The following is a 10,882-nucleotide window of genomic DNA, read 5'->3' as shown; positions in this document are numbered from 1 at the left end:
TTTTTGTTTTTCATGACATTTTACATTTTAAAATATATTTTTCTGGTATGTGTGGAGCAACCTCTGTTTGTTCTCATTTCATTATTGTTTGTAAGAAACATCATTTATAGTTTGCTTTTAGCCGTTACACATCTTTAGAGTGTATCTCTTGGAGACAGCAAGCGGTTGGATCTTGTTTGTTCAAAATCCATTCAGATATTCCATTTCTATGACCAGGAGCTTTGATCGATGTATTCAAAAAATTTATTATAGAGAAGAACTTAGACTATCTCTTTAGCAATTGCTTTTTGTCTGTCTTACAGTTTTTGAGGTCTTTTCTCTGCCTTTCTGTTTTGCTGTCTACTTTTGTAATGGATACTTAGCATCTTCTTGTTCTTCTCTGTCCATAATCTAAAGGTATCGTCTTTGTGTTCACCGCAGGGTTTGTGTAGCATGACTTATGTTTATAACACTGACTTTAAGATGACTTCAGCTTATTTTCAACAGTGAATGCAAGTTTTATGTTTTGTTTTATTCCTGAATTATTTTGGGAATGGGCAGACCTTGTGTGTAATCAGTAAATGTTCTGACTTTGAGCCACATCCTCAGCCCTACGTGTTGTCATTAATGTCACAAATTATAGTTTTAAAGCTGTATTCTTCATTTATGTCCAGCACCATAGATGAAATACTGTATGAGGTGAAATTTCACACTGCTATTATGGTATTTCCCTAGTCTATGCATTTACTTGACTATGCATTTCCCTTCGCCATTGAGCTTTCTACCTTCATTGCTTTCATGGGACTCTTTATCATCCTTTAAATTCAATTAAAATTATCTTTAGCATTTCTTATTTTCATTAATGTAGTGGTGATGAAACCCCTCAGCTCTTACTTATCTGGGAAGGTATTTCTGCTTTATTTCTGTGGAGACTATAGCCATATGTAGTATTCTTGATTGACACTATTTTTCTTTAGCACTTGAACATATCATTGTGTTTCCGTTTGCCCCGCAAGCTTGCAATGTGAAATCCCTTCTTATTCTTACCAGGCTGTCTTTGTATGTGACAAGTCACTTTTATTTCTGTGCCTACAAAATCCCCTATCTTTGATTGTTGACAATGTGATTGTAATTTCTCAGATGCGCTTCTTTGGTTTAATCACAGCTAGGGTCCTTTAGACATCTAGATGTCCATTTTCCCTCACAGGGTCACTTATTCACACCATCTTATTATCTGCCTCTTTTCTGTTCTCTCTCTCATCTTTGTTTATTGTTTTTAGCACTAGGAATTTATCCAAGAACCCAATAAACTCTATGGCAATCTCCCATCGCTTTCTTTCCTAACCACTCTACTTTATGATAGCCTCTCATTTCCGTAGGATTGTTTTATTCTCTTTTTGTGTTCATTTTTACTATGCTTCTGATTGGATAATGTCAATGTCTTTGTGACTGCTGATTCTATCTTGTGAATGAAGTTACTACCATTGTGAATTTTCAGTTCTATTCTGTGTTCTTTAGCTTTGAAATCACTGTTTGGTTATTTAAAAAAAAAAAAAGAGAGAGACTTGATACTGTTATTCTATTCATTATGTTCTTGTGAGTTGATTGAATGTAACATGGATATTTTGAATTCTTAATTTGGTCATTCACTTAACTCCATTACCTGAAGTTAGGCTTTGGAGATTCTTTTGTTCCTATGGTTGGGCCATGATTTCTCAGGTTTTTATGTATGCCTTGTACCTTTGTATTTGGTTGTACATTTGAAACACACCTGCCTCTATATCATTTTACTTCAACTATGTACAAGGAAAGACTTCCACAGTCATTTGAGGTCAAGATTCCAGAACCTCGTCAAATTTGTCTAGGGATACATTTTTCTATGCTTTCATGAATAAGCCCGGCAGAGTTTTGCTGGCTTAGTCTTCAGTTTGTAATCTCTTCCTCCCTCTAGTGTCTATCTGTAGTATTACAAGTTCCAACGTGCTAAACTATGTGCCTTTCCCTGAGGCCTTGGGGACCATCAGGAACCTGTGTTGGGTAAGCCAGAAACCAGTCTCTTTGAAGGTCCCTGAAGAGCTGGGATTTTTTCTTTTTTGGACACATGTCCGCTCCATTCACCCCTTCCACTCCCAGAGCCACAAGCTGGGCTCTCACTCCCTAGGTGGCAGGCTGTGCCAGTTTCTGTTTGTGGTATTACAAGTTCCCTGGCACTGACATGAGCTGCCGAGCTCACTTTTGTTCTCTGCAGCCCCTAGGCATGAACACTGTGAAGTATGTGAGAAGGAAATTAGTTCCTCGAGAGAAGAGACTTTGAATGCAAAATCTATTTTTCTCTTTGCCCTCCCCCCCGCCCCCCAAGGAAGAGACTGATAATTGGACTTTTGCACTCTGGAAAAGGAGACGTTTGATATGGAACGGCATCTTTTACTACATCTTCTCTTTATATCTACCACCTCTTTTACCCCTCCCCCTCTCTTCCACACTCCCTCCTAGTTTCCTTATTTTTTTTCCAGATCGACCAGTACTATTCAGGCTGGTCTTGAATTTGTGTTCGTCTTACCTCAGCTTCCTAAGTAGATGGGATTAAGGACGGGTCCCTGCACTTGGTTTGCCACTCTCAGCATGACTATTCTTGGCTTTGAACTTATTTCTAGGGTTCTCATGAAGGCATTTCCCACTCACATGTGTCATATTATAGTCACTCTTTCTATGAGGACAATGAGATTTGGTGCTTCTGATTCCACCATCTTGCTAATATCATCGTCCTCTGTCTCTTAAATAATGAGAAATGAAAGCATTCCCCACCCTCATGTGCGGAGACACTAAGTCTTCTTTCCCATATGCCGCCTGAGACCTTCTCCCTATCTTTATACAGTTGTATTAACAACGTATCTTATTCAACATGGTCCATCCCGGGGCTCTAGGCTTCTAGGAGCAGATGCAGTATTACATTTTACTCAAGGTCTTGTACTGGAGAACCCCATATTTCCTAAATATATTTAAAAAATAGTGGAGAACATATGGGTGTCTGTGTCTATCAGGTTCTAGTGTTGAGAGCTGTTGTATACAACTGTCCTAGTTAGCTTTAACTGTCAACTTGAAGGCTAAAATCACCTGAGAAAATGAAGTTTCAATTGAGGGATGGCAGAAGATGGGCTGGCAGAGGCATGTCTGTGGGGGGTTATCTTAATTATCAATTGATGTAGGAGAACCCAGCCCACTGTGGAGGGCACCATTCCTTAGGCCAGTGTTTCTCAACATTCCTAATGTGTTGACTTTTTATTTAATACAGTTCCTCATGTTGTGGTGACCCCCCAACTATAAAATATTTTCTTTTGCTACTTCATAACTGCAATTTTGCTACTGTTATGAGTCCTAATATAAATATCCAAGCTTTCTCATAGTCTTAGGTGACCCTTATGAAAGGATTGTTCATCCCCTAAATGGGTCATGACCCAACTGCCCTAGGCAGACAGGCTGCATAAGAAAACTAGTTAAACACAGGCGTGCCATAAAGCCAGTAAGGTGATGTTCCTCTATGGTTTTGCCTTCAAGTTCAAATTTAAAATCTGCTCTGTCTTTCCTTATTGGAGGTCTGTGACTTGGAAGTGTAAATCTCAATGACAATAACAACAACAACAATAACAACAACAACATCATCAACAACAACAACAGACAGCAGCAGTAACAACAACAAAATGCTCTTCTCTCTTAACTTGCTTTTGGTCACAGGGCTTTGTCACAGCAATGGATGCAACTAGACAAGCAACTTGGCATCTTTTCCCATGAAACTCCTTCCAGAGCTCAAAGCAAACCTTCTCTTACTGAATATATTCATACACATGTATTAAATATTTATGGGTTGTCTAATTGCAAGATCAACGATAGTCCCTGCTTCAGAATGTGGGGAACACTAGGACAATAGGAGCCCTTAGGTAAAAGCAAAAGCAGGTTAGTTCGCTTACTAAGTCTTTCCTTTACAAAAGGGTTGACTAACGTAGATTTCTGGCCAATGAAGAATTATTTTGTAGGGTGAAGAATCCTTTCATTGCTTTTTATTTCTAATTTGATATGAAATATTCATCAATTTATGTCATATACAAATGTATATGTATAAAATGTACATGTATAAAAAGCAGTTAAAATGACAGATGAAAACATTTTGCCACAGTCAAAAATTCAAGTTTGAGCAAAGGTTTAAGTAATTTATATATGAACAGTGATACCCATCTTTTTTCTTTACTGTATAGATCAATATAAATAAGTGATAGTCTTTACGATGTAATCAAATTGGTTTGTAGGGTTTTTTGGTGGAAATACTACTAACTTACTGTGTTATATAAGATAATTTTGATGCAGCATTTGAATATTCAATACAATATGCACAAATCTTTAAAAATATTATTTTAATTTTGTAATTTGTATTTATTATTTTAATTGTTCCTGACTCTGAAGCATGAGTTTTCTATCATTAATAGGAACTTAAAGGTTACAATGGCTCAGGACCACTGTGTTATTCTGTATTGCTATTGAATAAGTCATTGAATAAGTTATAGAAATCCACAACTGTCCAAAATGCAGAGAACCACTGGCCATGTACCCAAACCAATGGATGCATCTACACTATAACCCCTATACCTAAGACTCGGGGAACATTGCAGAAGAAAGGGACAGAAAGATTGTAAGAGCTGGGAAACAGGCTATCTGCTGTGAGATAGAGTATTTTATACATAACAGGGAAGTTACCCTATGAAATGTAAAGAATATTGTTCCTTAAACAAGACAGGAATAACACATCATTTGGTATGCCAGTGTAGATGGGGAATCTCACAGGGCCTTATCCTCAAATGAGGATCCAAAGGCAACTAATGGCTGCCATGAGAGGACAAATCAGTCTCCTTTAAGGGCAGGTCATATTTGATAGCAATAAGCCCTTAACAAATACAGATATGAGCAACATTAAATGGGATCAGTAGGCTGTAGTTATATAAACACATGTACACACAGACACACCACCACCACCACCAACAACAATAATTAAGGAAGAAGACATCATGGATTTGAGAAAGGAGTGAGGGAGGCACAGGAAGAGTCAGGTGGTAAAGGAGGTAAAGAAATTATGTAAATATAATATTGATGTGCCAATGTCTTGTATGGTTTCCAGGGCTTTACATCACTAGGGTTGACAAGGGAATGAAGAAATGGCAGCACACACAGAAACACAGAAAAGTTGGGATTCGGTGGACTGGGCGCTATCTGATGGAGAAACTGCAGGACTCTAGAAGTTCAGCATGTTGACTATCAACTTCCAAACATGGACAAGAGGAAGTCTTAGCCACCCTTCTGAGCTTCACCTTTCGAGTGTGTATGTGTGGGGGCTTGTGCCATTTTATCATGAGTCTGAGGCTATAGTTCTTGGCATGGACATGCACATATCAATAGCACATATTCACTAAGGACATTAGGCATTTAGGACTTCCTTCACTCCCAACATTCATCACATATGAAATTCTGAACTGAATCAAAAGCACTAAAATTCAAAAAGATTTTCTCAAAACCAGAAAATAATATGAAACTTTGCAGAGTTAGGTTATAGTGTTTTCATAAATTATGTCTTTAGTACACCAGGAATATCAACCACCAGTTGTAGAACATGTATTTACAGTAATAATGAAATTCTATTATCTTAAAATGAATGAGAAAAAAAAGAGTAATGATTTTGAAAAATAGGGGAGCATTTGAATGAAGGAAAGAGAATTGGGAAATGATGTAATTATACTATAATCTCAAAAAATACAAGAAATAGTTAAAACACAAAGAAAACATTTCTTTTATCTTTGAAGTCTTGTTTAATTCACTTGTATAAAAACCAACTTTACACATATTTTTAGATACATGTCTCTATTAAAGTCTGTCAGTGTATGAATTTAGGATAAATAACACGTATCTTCTTATAGCTTGATGTGAACGTTTAGACCTTATTACTTGCAGAGTTACCTTCTCTTCCGCATCTAGGAAATGTTTGGGGTAGCTGACATGGTTGTGCTGTGTCAGGCAACAATCTGTGGGCATACTCAGAATAAGGAGAGACAGTTGAAAGTTCTGCTGGTCTCCTCTGTGTAGTTTTGAGGAATGTACTAGGTCACTCTCATTCCATGAGGGGAAGAGATGTGGCTGAATGCCCTTTGTGGGATCTTCTGGCTGTGGGGACTTCATTTTTAGTTTTTTTTTTCTCGTTCTTTGGTTGCTAATTAGTTGTGATCTTCTGAGTGGCATCACACACATTGCAGAATATCCCATTATGACAGTCCATACATAGCTTCATCACTGGGTTTGGGAGAATTTGATATCCATACCTGGACTTATCAAACTTTGGAAACAAATTCTAATATTGCCATCATTGAAAGAATCCTTGACCATTCAAAGAAAATCAGCTCAAAACGGACCAAAAATGTAGCCAGATTTTTGGTTCGTTTAGGAGTTCCCGTTTTCATACTTCTCCACCCTTATCCCTCCCAACAACCAACAGTAGGTAGGAGAGAAAGAAGGTTAGAGGGAAAGGGGGTATTGATGTCTTTAGAGTACTTCCCGCTGACTGGGGGTTCTAGTTCCTTGGGCACAATGTTGATCTTCACCATCAGGATATCTCCAGCCAGCAACCAGCAACTGCAGCAACTGCAGCAACCAGCAACTGCAGCATCAACTGCTCCCTCTCAGGGTTTTGGCATTTGTATTCCATTTCAAGAGTCCCCAGAATTCCAAACACAGTACACTTGCAAAAGCCATCTGCAGGTGTCAAAACTGCACCTCGGTTAAAAGTATGAGGCAAAACATAGTCTGCTGATGTGGACAATCTGAAGGAACTCCATATCCCACACCTGGCATTAAGAAAAAAAATATTCCTATAACACTTCTGTGTTTAAAGAAACCAAAATTCTCACTATATTTCCCCCTTTCTGTTGTAAGACATTAATCATCTGTGTTTAGTAAGAAATTATAAACAGAGACATTTTAAATGAACCAATCATACACTTTTCAAATCAGTGATAAAGGTGTTCAGGAGGTACTACCTGCTCAACTCTAACCTTTATCAATTTTGATGGCATTCATAACTTTTTGTTTTCTATAGAAACAAACAAATCCATGTATCCAATGTAAAACTTGTGCAGGCTTCCATTCTGATGTTAACACATCCTTATAGGCTGATTTAATCCCATGGTCGTTTTTGTTTCTTCTATAATCCAGCATCTGTAAGATGCTAGGTTGTTTCTTTCTCATTAACATTCGAAAAATTCAGTTAACAAGGCTGTACTTAGCCTATCTCTGAGGGTTTTTAATTCTTCCTGTTTGCTTTATTAGCATCTCTTTTAAAGTGTGATTATATCTTTCTATGGCAGTCTATCCTGTAGAATTGTCTGGTATATAATAATGTTCTTTATGTTTTGTTTTTTGGTTTTTCTTTGTTTGTGTTTGTTTTTCGAGACAGGGTTTCCCTGTGTAGCCCTGGCTGTCCTGGAACTCACTTTGTAGACCAGGCTGGCCTCAAACTTAGAACTCTGCCTGCCCCTGCCTCTCGAGTGCTGGGATTAAAGGCGTGCACCGCCACCCCGGCCTGTTCTTTATGTTATAATATGCAAAGAATTGCTTCATTCTACTGGAGACATATGCAGGGCCATGGTCAGTTTTAATTTGTACAGGTATCCCTGTAATATCCTTTACTTCCAGTAAATGTGTAATTACAGAATCAGCTTCTTCTTTTCTCTTCTTTCTTCTTTTCTTTTCTTTTCTTTTCTTTTCTTTTCTTTTCTTTTCTTTTCTTTTCTTTTCTTTTCTTTTCTCTTTTTTCTCTTCTCTTCTCTTCTCTTCTCTTCTCTTCTCTTCTCTTCTCTTCTCTTCTCTTCTCTTCTCTTCTCTTCTCTTCTTTTCTTTTCGACCCCTGCCTCCCAAGTGCTGGGATTAAAGGCGTGTGCCACCATGGCCCTGCTCAGAATCAGCTTCTTAAGAACTTAAAGTTCTTGTCCATTTACAGATAAGGTCATTGATGTTTTATCAGTGGTCCCTGCTTATAAATTTGGAAACTCAGTTCCTAGGGTTTCTTGTATTTGGATAATTGACACAGCCTGGGATTGTTTTCGATGACATACATCAATACCTTTCCCAGAAGCATCTACAGTCCATCTTGGGCTGTGTCTGGGATTATAGGAATATTAATTTGAGTACTCCCACTGTTGTAAAAGATCATTTCCCCATAAGTTTATGAGTATCTCAGACACATAAAGTATTAATTTCCCTGTTTGACCTTCCACTCCCACACATTTAACCCACTAGATATTTTTTTTTCTGAGATAAATTTTCCAGTTCCTAGAAATTGTGTATGAACCTTGTGAAGTGGCCATTCTGAATTCTAACATTTCTTTGGGGGTGGGGGGAATGATAGTCACATCAGCTTCTGTATCCTCCAAACCTTCGATTTCAACACAATTTACTTGCAATTTTAATTTTGGCTTCTGATCATTAACCACTGTTTGCCAGAACACATATTTTTAGTACGTACAAAGTCCCCTGCTCTTTCTACTGGAGCAGCTTTGCCTTTGATGTAGGGAAACAACAGCTTAGCAATCTTATCATTTGCATTAATTTACCTCTCTTTCTCACTCTCTGTCTGTGTGTGTGTGTGTGTGTGTCTGTCTGTCTCTCCGTGCCCCCATAGGACATAATTTTAATTTCTCCTTGCCAGGATGCACAACGAGTTCTTGGGAGGTCAATCTACTTCATCCTGAGATCATTCCTACTGTCCCTGAGGGCAAAGGACCATAAACTCCAGTGATTGCTTTATAACATTGAATTTTGGGGGATAGGGTAAGAGGTTTATCTGGGGGCCGCACTGTCTACAGTAGCATGCATGAGACTGTCAATACTTAGTTGCAGGTTTTTGCCTGCTTCTTATTTTCTGGCTGACAAGAGAGAAGTTGCTCATTTTATTTTGCTTCAGGGCTTTGAGCTGCCAGGTTCTACATTTCATTTCCTAACAGCCATAAATTGCCTTGAATATCTGTCTTGGACCTACACTCATTGGTTCAATGTTATCCCTTGCCACAATGCCTGTGCATCCTGGGAAACCTAGGCACTCTTTCTGTTTGATCTTTGAAAACCCATTGCCCCTGGAAATGGATTGTTCACTGCCTCAGCAGGAAAATACCGTATTTCTCATAGCTAACCCCCAGACATTTTGAAATCTGAAACCATTAGTATGGCTTAGTCACAGTTTCTCTGCAAATGATCAAATTTTCCGCTTTTGAAGCACTGGACATTTTGATCTTGGAGACCCTTAGAAATAGCTTGTCCTATGCTGTATTAATATGATAATTGTGAGAACCAACATCAGCTATGTCCCTTTGCATACGATGATTGACACTGTCCATGCGTTTAGCAGTTATTAACTCTTTTACATTGAGTATTAGCATTGTCAAAGGCAAGGGTCTCTATCAGCTCCTGCCTTGCTTAACAGTGTTCATAAGCTTTGTAAACAGCTGAAACTAATCCTTGCAAAAAGTCAGAAAAGGCTACTCCAGAGCCTTATAGAATTTTTGTAAATGAGGCAGAACTTTTCCTGGGCTCCTCAACTTTATCCAAAGCTCTTCCCTCCCACCCCCAAGAATACAAATAAAAGTTTATTGTACAAAGTTAAGGCTTTGTATTTCATAGTTCAGCAAAACTTAAAAAATTAGGTGACTCTTCTCCCAAAACTTCACCTTCAGTTCCAACCATTTAAAATGACTTGACCAAATGTGATCAAAACAAACACTATAAATAATACCAAGTCCTTCCAAACTGGCATCCCGCATGTTAATTCTTGGCATAGGTAATCTCCATGGCTTGGGACAGTGTGATCTTAAACCCCTGCAGAGCATCTCTGACAGCTCCAGCCTGTCCATCATTCTCAAATTCTACAAATGCAATGTCATGTCTCCCTGGTACCAAGTGAACTTCCTTGAAACCAGGGAACTGCTTTAACAGCATGGATAACATCATCTCATTCGTCCACTCTGGCAAGTCCTTAAGGAATAGGCTATAGTTTGGAGGATAATCAGGGACCTGAGGATTTGACGCTGCATTTCCTTGGGTATTAGCTGAATTTGGTATTCCCTGACCAGGCTTCTTGTTTGCAGCTGCTACAGCCTATTGCATGGTTTTAGCTTTCTTCTTTTCCTTTTTCTTTTCCTTGTCATTGAAAGTACCACAAATATTGCATCAGACTCTGTTTTTGCGTACTGAATTCTCATTGGTTTACCATAAAATGGAAATCCTTGTAATTGTCTCAAAGATTTGTGGAGGAACCCAGTTCCTTAAATATAACAAAAGCCTGTCCCCCTCATCTTCATGGGTTTTAAAGCCACAATTTACCAAGTGTCCAAACTGAAAAAAACAGGGCATACAGGGATCTCTTCAATTCTTTTTTAATTTTGTCACTCATGTTCTAGATATAAATCATGTGATTTGGTCTGATATCCATGTTTGAGTAGAACCCTTCAAATAGCCTGAAGCCGGTGCGGTCCATTTGAAAATAAAGCCGGAAGACCCAAACTCTTAAAGGCACTAAACAACATTGCTATATAATGGTGTCATCAAATTGAATCTGTTCTTATAGATCAGAGTACTGCTCTTCATCCAGCAACTGAACTTTGACAATATCAATTCCCCTTGCTTTATTTCTCTGTTCAATATTCACAGCCTCTTTCTTATACCATGTTGACCACTATAATTATTGACTGGCTTCTAGCACAGCTATTACCAGCCCCTTCCAGTTTTGGAGAATAATTCCATTTTGGATAGTCCAGTCACTTAAAATTTGTTTTACATAAGATGAATATATCCAGTAGGAAACCATAGTCTCTTTAAAATG

General features: G+C 38.3%; 1 pseudogene; it reads right to left on the bottom strand.

Moving 5' to 3' along the window:
- Gm7248 (predicted gene 7248) lies at nucleotides 9,832–10,492 on the bottom strand (annotated as a pseudogene).

Source organism: Mus musculus, chromosome 4, assembly GCF_000001635.26.
Source record: "Mus musculus strain C57BL/6J chromosome 4, GRCm38.p6 C57BL/6J".
Lineage (NCBI taxonomy): Eukaryota > Metazoa > Chordata > Mammalia > Rodentia > Muridae > Mus > Mus musculus.
The sequence above is the reverse complement of the archived record's forward strand: the minus strand, read 5'-3'. Positions and strand labels throughout refer to the sequence as shown.